We start from the raw sequence: 12,579 nt of genomic DNA on the forward strand, positions 1-12,579 counted from the left end.
TACTCACCCGAAAGAATAACAAATACCACTGGAACCAACAGGCAGATGATTCTTTCAACGCTCTCAAACATAGTTTCATTACCGCTCCAATTCTACAATTCCCAGATCCATCGAAACAATATACATTAGAAGTAGATGCATCCGAATTTGCAATAGGAGCCATTCTGTCTCAAAGAGATTCTTCTACCAACATGCTTCATCCTGTCGCATATTATTCTCGGGTTATGAATTCGGCCGAAATTAATTACCCAATTGGGGAAAAAGAACTTCTAGCCATCAAGGCTGCATTAGAATTTTGGAGACATCTATTAGAAGGCGCAAGATTTCCAATCATCATATTTACAGATCATCGTAATCTACAATATCTAAAAACTAACAAAAGTCTTTCTTCCAGACAAGTCAGATGGAGTTTATTCTTTACTAGATTTGATTTTATAATCACTTATCGTCCAGGAGTAAGAAATACAAAGGCAGATGCTCTATCTAGATATTCAACTCCATTAACTGAGAGTTCTGAACTAAACTCAATAATACCACCAGAAAAATTCATTGGCCTCTTAGTGGGGAAAACATCTATTCTCAAAGAACAACAACAGAATGATCCATTGATTAATGATTCTAGAATTCATAAAGGTAATGATGGATTTTTCTACCATGGTCATGCACTGTATGTTCCAGAATCTCTTAGGAATGACATTTTAGCTATGGCACATGATATTCCACTTTCAGGACATCCTGGTTTCAAGAAAACTCTTCATTTAATTCAAAGGGATTTCTGGTGGCCGCATATGATTCAGTCTGTAAAACAGTACATACAAGGGTGTGCTGTATGTACCAAATGTAAATCTCAAAGAATTCACCCTTATGGTTTACTTCTATCTCTTCCAATCGCTGACAGACCTTGGCAAGATATTGCCCTAGACTTCATTGTCGATCTACCTCCCTCTTCTAACAACACAGTCATCCTGGTTGTTGTGGATCTCTTTTCAAAAATGGCACATTTTATACCTATTCACACTTTGCCAACAGCTTCAGAAACAGCAGATTTGTTCATCAAACATATTGTCAGATTGCATGGGTTACCTAAGTCTATTACGACTGACAGGGGTACACAATTTACCTCTCGATTTTGGACACAACTCTGTTCTAGTTTGCATATTGATCGCCGTTTGAGTTCAGCTTACCATCCTCAAACAAACGGTCAGACCGAAAGGACTAATCAGAGTTTAGAGCAATATCTAAGATGCTACTGTACATTTCAGCAAGACAACTGGTCTTCTCTTCTACCTACTGCTGAATTCTCCTATAATAACACCATTAATTCATCTACCAATACAACTCCATTTTTCATTAACTATGGGTTTCATCCATCTTATCATCTTCTTCAAAGATCAGAAAGTTCTTGTCCCTTGGTAAATGACACTGTGAATACAATTGCTGAAGGATTCATTCAACTAAAACAGATTTTATTACAATCTCAAGAAAGGCAAAAACGTTATTATGACTTAAGGAGAACGAAACCCCCTGAGTATAAGGTGGGAGATCTAGTTTGGTTGTCTTCTAAACACTTGAAGCTTCACATTCCTAGTAAAAAGCTTGGTTCTCTGTTTATTGGTCCTTACAAAATTATTAGGATTGTTAATGCTAATGCTGTCACTTTACAACTACCAAGTTCTTTTAAGATACATCCAACATTTCATGTATCCCTTTTGAAACCTTATGTTCCAGTCAGAGATCAAGTCTTGACAACTCAAGTTCCGCCACTCATTGAGGATGAAGTATCATATGAAGTTGATTCCATTTTGGATTCTAGATTCTATAAGAATTCTCTACAGTATTTAGTTCGGTGGAAAAATTATTCATCAGAAGAGGATTCTTGGGAACCATCCACTAACTTATCAGCCCCTAGATTGGTATCTCTGTTTCATCGCAGACATCCAGACCGTCCCAAACCCTGATCTGCGGAGCAGATCGTTAAGGGGGGTGTCCTGTCATATCACAGTAATTCTCAATCTCTATACTTCATGTTTTCCACGTTTCACTGTCCCTTTAAACATAATATCACATGACCGTTATGCCTTTATAAGTCCTCCTCTCTAATTCATCGATGCTTGGTAATTTGATTCGCATGAGGAGTGATCACAACTTTCAAGAAGCTCTCTCTATTTTCGTCAAGTTGTTTTCTAACTTTATATCTGCAAAGTTCTCTTCAATCACAGGACAGTATACTTCATTTTGAAACGCTAACTGACATACAGCGTGTCTGCAGTAGTTCGGCGTCTGACGTCATCAGCACTCCGGGAGTCAGTGTCGCAGCTCCTCTCTGTTGCCGGATTCTACACTGCTTCTCAGGACAACTTATTGCTAGCTAGCAAAGTCTTCACAAGTACACGCTGGTCATGAAGTGTTGGGTATCGTACTAAACATAAAGTTATTGCTGAAGTTACGCTAATTTCATATGTTCCTAAGACTGTATATACTAACAAATCAAGCTTATACATATACATTACTAATGGAAAGTGTGCATGTTTAACATCTTCTGCATATATCCTGGTTATTTCTGCATATAATACACTGCCATAACAATTCTGCTGCATTCATAAATAAGGTTGCATATGAACTTTACTAATCTGAACATTTAAGCATTGTACCTGAGTGATAAGCTACAATCTATTTAAAGAGATACTAACAGAGCTTCAATTACATAAAGTTATAATTTATTCTATATCTAAAGAGATTATCTATTGTTTAGCAAATGCTATTATATTTCTTAGGAGAGTATTAGCACATTCACATTGTTGTGCATATCTCCAGCAACTAAAGATAGTTGTAATTTACTTTTGACCTAAACAGGTCACCCTCAGTCAATGAGCAGAATAAGGTTCCTAGTTTATCAAGGTACCTAGGTTTGGTGTGAGACTGAGTGGAGTAGATACAACTGGGTTCATATTAATTATATAATAAATCCTCACACTCATGGTTGGGAAGGATACAAGCTTTTAAAATGAGTACGCTACCCAAGCTCCTGTACCTGTTTCAGACTGTCCCCATCCAACCTCCACCACATTACATCAACACCGTACAAAAAATAGTTAACACCTTCATTTGGGCACACAAACGCCCTAGAATAGCAAAACCGGTTCTTTATAGAAGCAGAGATAATGGAGGCCTCGGGGTACCCAATCTCTTACTCTATCAGCAAGCAGCCCAACTCATCAGGGTGATTGACTGGTGCAAGAACACACCGAACAAGGAATGGGTCAAACTGGAACACGACCTAGCGGGCTCACAAAGCTTAGGGGCTATGTGCTGGACACATAGACAACATAGAGATAGCCTTGCATTCACTTCCCCACTGGTACTAGATACACTAACTACATGGGACAGTCTTACCAGATCTCAGAGGAATATATCCACAATCCCCTCACCCTTGACTCCCTTATGCCACAACAGCAACTACCCTACACTTAGACACCTATGGGCGAAGGGCTCATACTCTATCACAGCAGGCCTACCTATATGCACAGTGATAGATCAGGGGACTATCTTAACAAAAGCATCTTTGGAAGAAAAAAATATAACATACTTTAATAGATGGTTTGAATATCTCCAACTATCACACTTCCTCGCACACCACATAGATAAGCCCAACCTAACTCGGAACCTTAACCCCTTCGAGCAACTATGCCACTCACCGCAAGTAACGAGAGGATCACTATCCATGACATATAAAATTTTAACAACCATACATTCAACAAACCTACCATCATACACCAGGGTCTGGGAGGCGGAGATGAATACCACAATATCCCCAAATACATGGAACACTATCTTCCAACAGATGGGCAAGGCACCCTCATCAATGGGAATAACTGAGACAAACATGAAGTTGCTAGGGAGATGGTACTTATACCCAAGCAGATTAGCAAAAATCTTTCAACACTCTGACCCCCTCTGTTGGAGAAATTGAAAACAGACAGGAACACTATTCCACATTTGGTGGGAGTGCCCCATACTCCTGCCATACTGGCAAGAGATACATGGGGAAATTCAGAAAATCCTTTCACAGACAATCCCTTTCGACCCTTTAACGTTATTATTTAACAACCCTCCAAAGATTAAGTGCAAGTATAAAGCCACTCTATTTTACATCATGCTCAGTAGTGCAAAACAACTAATCCCAAGACTCTGGAAACAGAGTAGGATCCCGTCCAAACAGGACTGGTCCCAAAACGTCACATTTCTCCTGTCTCTAGAGAGGTATCACTACCTCAAAACCGAAAGAATGGACTTCTATTGCGCAATGTCCCTATACTGGGAAACATACATCCGCACTGATACAGTAATAACCCCTGGTTAAACAATCCCAAATGGACACTAACATATAAATCAATCCACCGAAACATCAAGAAACTATTGGCCACTACATTTCCCCAAGTCGCATTTAAGCATACCCAGCCCTACCTATCTCTGCTTTTACTTAATACCACTAGCACCTCTGGGGTTTTATCTCACCACACACACTACTCCAAAGAACCTGGACACAATCTATACAGCCACAAAAAAGGAGTAGTTTCTGGACATTTGTTCTCTTATAGCTTAGAACAATCCCAAACCCCTAAGAAATACATCTAGATATAACTGAATTAACATAAACCATCTAGCAAACACAGAACACAACAAGCTAGGGGTGCCCCCATGCCCAGCCACTTGAAAAGACAATATGCATAGAATTTTGTATTTGAAATAACACCTACAGATTCAGGCAATGTGTAGCAATGTTTATAGGTTTTTGTGTTATTAAAGTTAGAAGTTTTGTTATGAATAAATAGAAGAAAATACTGCAAGCTTAAAAAAACTCTAAAGAGACATTAAGAACTTGACTGTGATGGACTTATGATGAGTCACACTTGAATACCGCCTGTAATACTTATCATTTATTTGTCCTTGTATATTCTAAGCTGAATGTCTCTTTACTCATTTGTATAACAACTTTTTTATCCTTCAATAAAGCTTGTTTGAAAGAAAAAAAAAAAAAAGTGCATAGAAGACTAGAAGATTAATAAATACGTTAAATGAGAAAAAATGGAACCAATATGAGAAACAAGATTGTGACGCTGTGTTCCAAAGTTACAGGAACTGTAAAACAAATGACAAGTCCAATAGACAACAGTACATGTCATAGCACCGGGATGTGTCACATTTGTATAAACAAGATATGAGCTTGTCTTGTATGAGGGCAGCTCCTGTACAATATGCAGTGCAGTCATCCCTTTATTACCTGTGATATTTTCATTGAAATAATTTGTAACATTAACAAACAGCAATGTAAAAGGATAATTAAGGGGTTAAGACTGAAATGGTTGGAAAATGGTGGGAAAATAGGGCTGAAAAAGAACAGCGGGAGAAAATAAATTTAAAGGACAGGGAACATAAGACACAAACTTCCTATATATCTAGAAGCATAGAGAGGGGGAAAGACAGACAACAAGAAATCATGGTCTTTGTTAACAGATATCCTTTTTGATGTCCAAGTGGAATAATAAAAAGCAGCCACCAACCTTTTTCTTTACTGTGAAAGATATGAAGGTCACAGTGTAACTGGAAGCTACTGAGCAGGAGTTTACCTATGTCCTTAACCCCTTAATGACCAAGGGCCCGATCCGATATGCAGCGTCGCCCGCAAAAGCCGGCGACGCCAAATTTTGCGCTGGTTTGGTATCACATATTCGGCGTTGCACTCGTATATTTCTGCGTTCGGCCATAGTTTTTTGGCCCATAGACAGGTATACCAAACCCGCGCAGTTTGGTATCCAATATACAGCGTAAGGACTTACGTGGCGAAAATGGAGAAATCTTACTCCATTTTCACCCCGCCACAAAATGCAGGCGTAGTAAGCCTTACGCTGAGTATTGGAGCCCCGTAGCTCCCTAAATGGCTGCAAAATAAAACCTAACACCTAACGCATGCGCAATATCTATCTACCTGTCAACCGCAATCCCCCGCCGCAATCCCTAATAAAGTGTTTAACCCCTAAACCGCCGCTCCCGGACCCCGCCGCCACCTACATTAAATGTCTAACCCCCTAATGTGATCCCCCTACACCGCCGCCACCTACATTAAAATTATTAACCCCTAATGTAATCCCCCTACACCGCCACCATCTATATTAAAATTATTACCCCCTAATGTGAGCCCCCTACCCCGCCGCCACCTATTTTAACTATATTACCCCCTAATGTGAGCCCCCTACACCGCCGCCACCTATTTTAACTATATTACTCAATAATCTAATCCCCCTACACCGCCGCCACCTATGTTAACTATATTACCCCCTAATGTGAGCCCCCTACACCACTGCCACCTATTTTAACTACATTACCCCCTAATCTAATCCCCCTACCCTGCCGCCACCTATTTTAAAATGATTAACCCCTAATCTAATCCCCCTACCCCGCCGCCACCTATTTTAAAATGATTAACCCCTAATCTAATCCCCCTACCCCGCCGCCACCTATTTTAAAATTATTAACCCCTAATCTAATCCCCCTACACCACCGCCACCTATAATAAATGTATTACCCCCTAAAATACTAAAATGTCCCTACCCTAAACTAAATTACAAATAGCCCTGAAAAGGGCCTTTTGCGGGGCATTGCCCCAAAGTAACCAGCTCTATTACCAGCCCTTAAAAAGGCCTTTTGCGGGGCATTGTCCCAAAGTAATCAGCTCTTTTACCTGTAAAAGGTAAAAGAATTACAATAATTGTAGTTTATTTAATTAATTTATTGATAGTGTAGGTGTATTTGTAGGATTTATTTTACAGGTAAATTGGTAATTATTTTAACTAGGTAGCTATTAAATAGTTATTAACTATTTAATAGCTATTGTACCTAGTTAAAATAAATACCAAGTTACCTGTAAAATAAATGTAAACCCTAAAATAGCTACAATGTAATTATTAATTATATTGTAGCTATCTTAAGGTTTATTTTATAGGTAAGTATTTAGTTTTAAATAGGAATATTTTAGTTAATAAGATTGATATTATTTAGATTTATTGCAATAATAATTAAGTTAGGGGTGTTAGGGTTAGATAGGGTTAATATAGTTAATATATATAATATAATAACTATATTAACCCTAATATAATTAGGGTTAATATAGTTAATATAGGTGGCGGCGGTGTAGGGGGGTCAGATTAGGGGTTAATCTACTTATTATAGGTGGCGGCGGTGTATGGGGATTAGATTAGGGGTTAATATATTTAATATATGTGGCGGCGGTGTAGGGGGATTAGATTACAGGTAAAAGAGCTGATTACTTTGGGACAATGCCCCACAAAAGGCCCTTTCAAAGGCTGGTAATAGAGCTGGTTACTTTGGGGCAATGCCCCGCAAAAGGCCCTTTTAAGGGCTGGTAATAGAGCTGGTTACTTTGGGGCAATGTCCCGCAAAAGGCCCTTTTCAGGGCTATTTGTAATTTAGTTTAGGGTAGGGACATTTTAGTATTTTAGGGGGTAATACATTTATTATAGGTGGCGGCGGTGTAGGGGGATTAGACTAGGGGGTAATGTAGTTAAAATAGGTGGTGGCGGTGTAGGGGGCTCACATTAGGGGGTAATAATTTTAATATAGATGGCGGTGGTGTAGGGGGATTACATTAGGGGTTAATAATTTTAATGTAGGTGGCGGCGGTGTAGGGGGATCACATTAGGGGGTTAGACATATAATATAGGTGGCGGCGGTGTAGGGGGATTAGATTAGGGGTTAATAATTTTAATATAGGTGGCGGCGGTGTAAGGGGGTCAGATTAGGGGGTAGTACATATAATGTAGGTGGCGGCGGGGTAGGGGGCTCACATTAGGGGGTAATATAGTTAAAATAGGTGGCGGTGGTGTAGGGGGATCATATTATGGGGTAACATAGTTAATGTAGCTGGCGGCGGGTTCCGGAAGCGGCGGTTTAGGGGTTAATACATTTATTGTTAGGAGTGAGAGGGGGGATTGCGGATAGAGGGTCATACGTGTCGGGCTATGTTTGGGAGGCGTGTTAGACAGTTACGGGTGATTTTATAATTTTGTCAGTTTTTGTAGGTGGCGGCAGTTTCTAAAGTGCCGTAAGTCACTGGCGACTCCAGAAATTTGTACTTACGCTGATTTCTGGACATCGCTAGTTTGTCAGACTTACAGCACTTTAGCATCTGACGGCGCCGTATATGTGATAGCTCAAGTTGCGAGCTGAAACTACAGGTGGCACAGGTTTCCTCGCTTGCGCCGAAACCTGCGCCGTATAACACGCTTAAACGTTTAATGAACGATTATTTCACACAGAAACCCACTGATCATCCAGAACCACAAATTAATCCACCCCACCCATTCACAGGGGTACGTTCAAAATACAGTGAATTTAAAAATTCTTGCATGTTACTATTCAGTATGAAACCCAAGACATACTGTACAGAGAGAATTAAGGTCTGTACCACTATATCATATCTATCTGGAGAACCCAGGGCTTGGGCAGACAGATTTTTTGAGTCTGGTGATCCTATACTAGATTCATTAGAAAATTTCTTTGCTGCCATGTCTACACTTTATGAGGATACTAACAAACAGAGTACCGCGGAACAAAACCTGAGATCCATTAGACAAGGAAAGCGAGCAGTAGAGGATTATATTGCTGAATTCCAACTATGGGCTACTGACTCGCAATGGAATATAATAAGCTTGAAGAATCAATTCAGGTTGGGATTATCAGAACATCTCAAAGACGAACTTTCTCGTATAGAGTTACCTGAAACTCTTGAGGCTTTAATAAAAGTTTGTATATCTATGGATCGACGCTACAGAGAACGTAAGATGGAAAGACAACACCCCGAGACCTTCACAAAGAAGCATTATCCTGTTCATTACGATAAACCCAGCACACCAGCGGTGGCAATGGAAATTGGAACCATAAAAGGCCCTCTAACTCAAGAGGAAAAGACAAGTCGTCGCTTAGCCAACCTATGTATGTATTGTGCTAACAAAGACCATGGAGTGTCTACATGCCCTCTCCTGATTCGTGAAAAGAAGGGTAAGACTTCTCACAGTATCACTAATATCCTTACCAAATTAAATACCCATTTGACTATTTCTGTGTCTTTACAGTGGGACCAACACCTCTACCAGAGCGAGGCTATGATTGACTCCGGTGCTTTTGGAATGTTCATAGATCAGAAAATTGTTAATGCAAATAAAATACCTTGTGTGATGAAAGAAATACCAGTTTATGTTAAAGTTATTGACGGGTCTAATTATTTAAAAGGGCCCATTACACATCACACTATTCCACTCCTCACCACTACAAAAACAGGTCACAAAGAATATAATTCATATGACATCATTCCAGGATCTATACATCCAATTATTATGGGATATCCATGGCTACAAAAACATAATCCCACAATTGATTGGTCAATAAACAAGATAAAATTTGATTCTTCTTACTGTTCTTCAACTTGTTTTCCTTGCACACAGATTAGTCATGCTATAGCAGCTTTACCTCAAGAGTACGCAGAATTTTCAGACGTATTCAATTTAAAGGAAGCAGAAAATCTTCCTCCACATCGGCCATATGACTGCCCAATTGATACAAAACCTGGTGCAGTCATACCGTTTGGAAGAATATTTCCATTATCACAGAAAGAATTACAATTCTTGAGAGAATACCTAGACGATAATTTACGTAAGGGTTTTATCTCACCCAGTACATCCTCGGCAGCCGCAGGCATATTTTTCGTCACTAATAAAGATGGAACTAGACGACCCATCATAGACTATAGAGCTCTTAACTCTATAACTATCAAAAACCGATACCCCCTTCCTCTCATCCCTGAGCTTCTAGAAAGGTTGAGTGATGCTACCATATTCACAAAATTGGACCTTAAAGGTGCTTACAACCTTATCCGGATGAAGAGTGGGGATGAATGGAAAACGGCCTTCAGGACCCGCTATGGGTTATTCCAATATAATGTCATGCCATTCGGACTCACCAATGCACCCGCCACATTCCAGTATTTTATCAATGATATATTTAAAGATCTCATGGATGTGTGCGTGGTAATTTACTTGGATGACATTTTAATCTACTCTCGTACTGAAGATGAACATATCAAACATGTCAGGTGGGTGTTAGCAAGATTGCGTGAACATCAACTCTACGCCAAGATGGAGAAGTGTTGTTTCCATGTAAATACTATCAAATTTCTGGGATATATAATCTCACCTACAGGAGTAACGATGGACCCTGAAAAGGTTTCTGCTATACTCAACTGGACTAAACCCACTTCGGTAAAATCGCTACAACGATTTCTTGGATTTGCCAATTTTTATAGACGATTCATAAAAAAATTCTCTATGATTGTCAAACCTTTAACCAGACTAACAGGCAAACACAAATTCTTATGGAACAATGAAGCTCAAGAGGCATTTGAATCTCTAAAATGGAAATTCTCATCCTCTCCAATTCTACAACTCCCTCATCCTGATTACCAATACACAGTAGAGGTAGATGCCTCGAATACAGGTATTGGTGCTATACTCTCCCAACAATCTCTAACTAATCCTACTTTACATCCAGTTGCATATTATTCAAGAACACTTACAAATGCAGAACAAAATTACTCCGTAGGAGACAAAGAATTGTTAGCCATCAAATGTGCTTTGGAACATTGGAGGCATCTACTAGAAGGCACCTCCAAACCGTTTTACATCTTCACAGATCACAAGAACCTTCAATATCTCAAGAATAACAAGACTCTTTCTTCTAGACAGGTCCTTTGGGCTCTTTTCCTCGACAGGTTTGAATTTTTGATAACCTATAGACCAGGTTCTAAGAACATCAAGGCAGATGCTCTCTCCAGATCCCTGGAACCTACCACTGAAGAACCAGAGAAAAAGTTTATCATTGCCCCTCACAAAATCATTGCCTCCGCCACTACTCTACTCACTGAGATAATTAATGCTTTACAATCTGATACTGAGATTCCACCTTCTTGTGAAAGGGATGAGAAGACAGGTTTATTTATCCATAACAACAAGACCTATATTCCTTCCTCTTTACGCAAAGAACTCATACAACATTATCATGATACACCTCTCTCAGGTCACCCTGGTATAGTAAAAACAATGGAACTTCTCAAAAGGACATTTTGGTGGCCACGTCTTAATCAGGACGTAGTTGATTACGTTACTAAATGTAACACTTGTGCTCGGAACAAGAAAGACCATCATAAACCATTTGGTCTTATGTGTTCCTTACCCATTCCAGAGGTTCCCTGGTCTATGATAGCTATGGACTTCATAGTGGAGTTACTTCCATCAAACCAATTCACCACAATATTAGTGGTAATAGACCATCTCACCAAATTAGCACATTTCATACCGCTAAAGTCCTTACCTACTGCCATCACTACTGCAAAAATATTCATGTCACATATTGTAAAACTTCATGGACTACCCACTTCCATTGTGTCGGACCGAGGGACACAATTCACCTCTAGATTTTGGAAAGAATTATGTCGTATACTACAAATCTCATCAAGACTCACCACCGCATTCCACCCTCAATCTAATGGATTAACGGAGCGTACAAATCAAACTCTAGAACAGTACCTTCGATGCTATGTAAGCCATCTTCAAGATGACTGGGTAGATTGATTACCTTTAGCTGAATTTGCATATAATAATTCTATAAACTCCTCCACCAAAACATCACCTTTTCATGCTACATATGGATACCACCCTAGGGCCTAGATTTAGAGTTCGGCGGTAGCCGTCAAAACCAGCGTTAGAGGCTCCTAACGCTGGTTTTGGGCGCCCGCTGGTATTTGGAGTCAGTGATTAAAGGGTCTAACGCTCACTTTTCAGCCGCGACTTTTCCATACCGCAGATCCCCCTACGCCATTTGCGTAGCCTATCTTTTCAATGGGATCTTTCTAACGCTGGTATTTAGAGTCGTTTCTGCAGTGAGCGTTAGAGCTCTAACGACAAGATTCCAGCCGCCTGAAAAAAGCAGGAGTTAAGAGCTTTCTGGCTAACGCCAGTTTCTAAAGCTCTTAACTACTGTACCCTAAAGTACACTAACACCCATAAACTACCTATGTACCCCTAAACCGAGGTCCCCCCACATCGCCGCCACTCGATTAAAATTTTTAACCCCTAATCTGCCGACCGCCACCTACGTTATACTTATGTACCCCTAATCTGCTGCCCCTAACCCCGCCGACCCCTATATTATATTTATTAACCCCTAACTTGCCCCCCACAACGTCGCCGCAAGCTACTTAAAATAATTAACCCCTAATCTTCCGACCGCAAATCGCCGCCACCTACGTTATCCCTATGTACCCCTAATCTGCTGCCCCTAACATCGCCGACCCCTATGTTATATTTATTAACCCCTAATCTGCCCCCCACAACGTCGCCGACACCTACCTACACTTATTAACCCCTAATCTGCCGAGCGGACCTGAGCGCTACTATAATAAAGTTATTAACCCCTAATCCGCCTCACTAACCCTATCATAAATAGTATTAA

This window comes from Bombina bombina, chromosome 6 (genome assembly GCF_027579735.1).
Source record: "Bombina bombina isolate aBomBom1 chromosome 6, aBomBom1.pri, whole genome shotgun sequence".
Taxonomy (NCBI): Eukaryota; Metazoa; Chordata; class Amphibia; order Anura; family Bombinatoridae; genus Bombina; species Bombina bombina.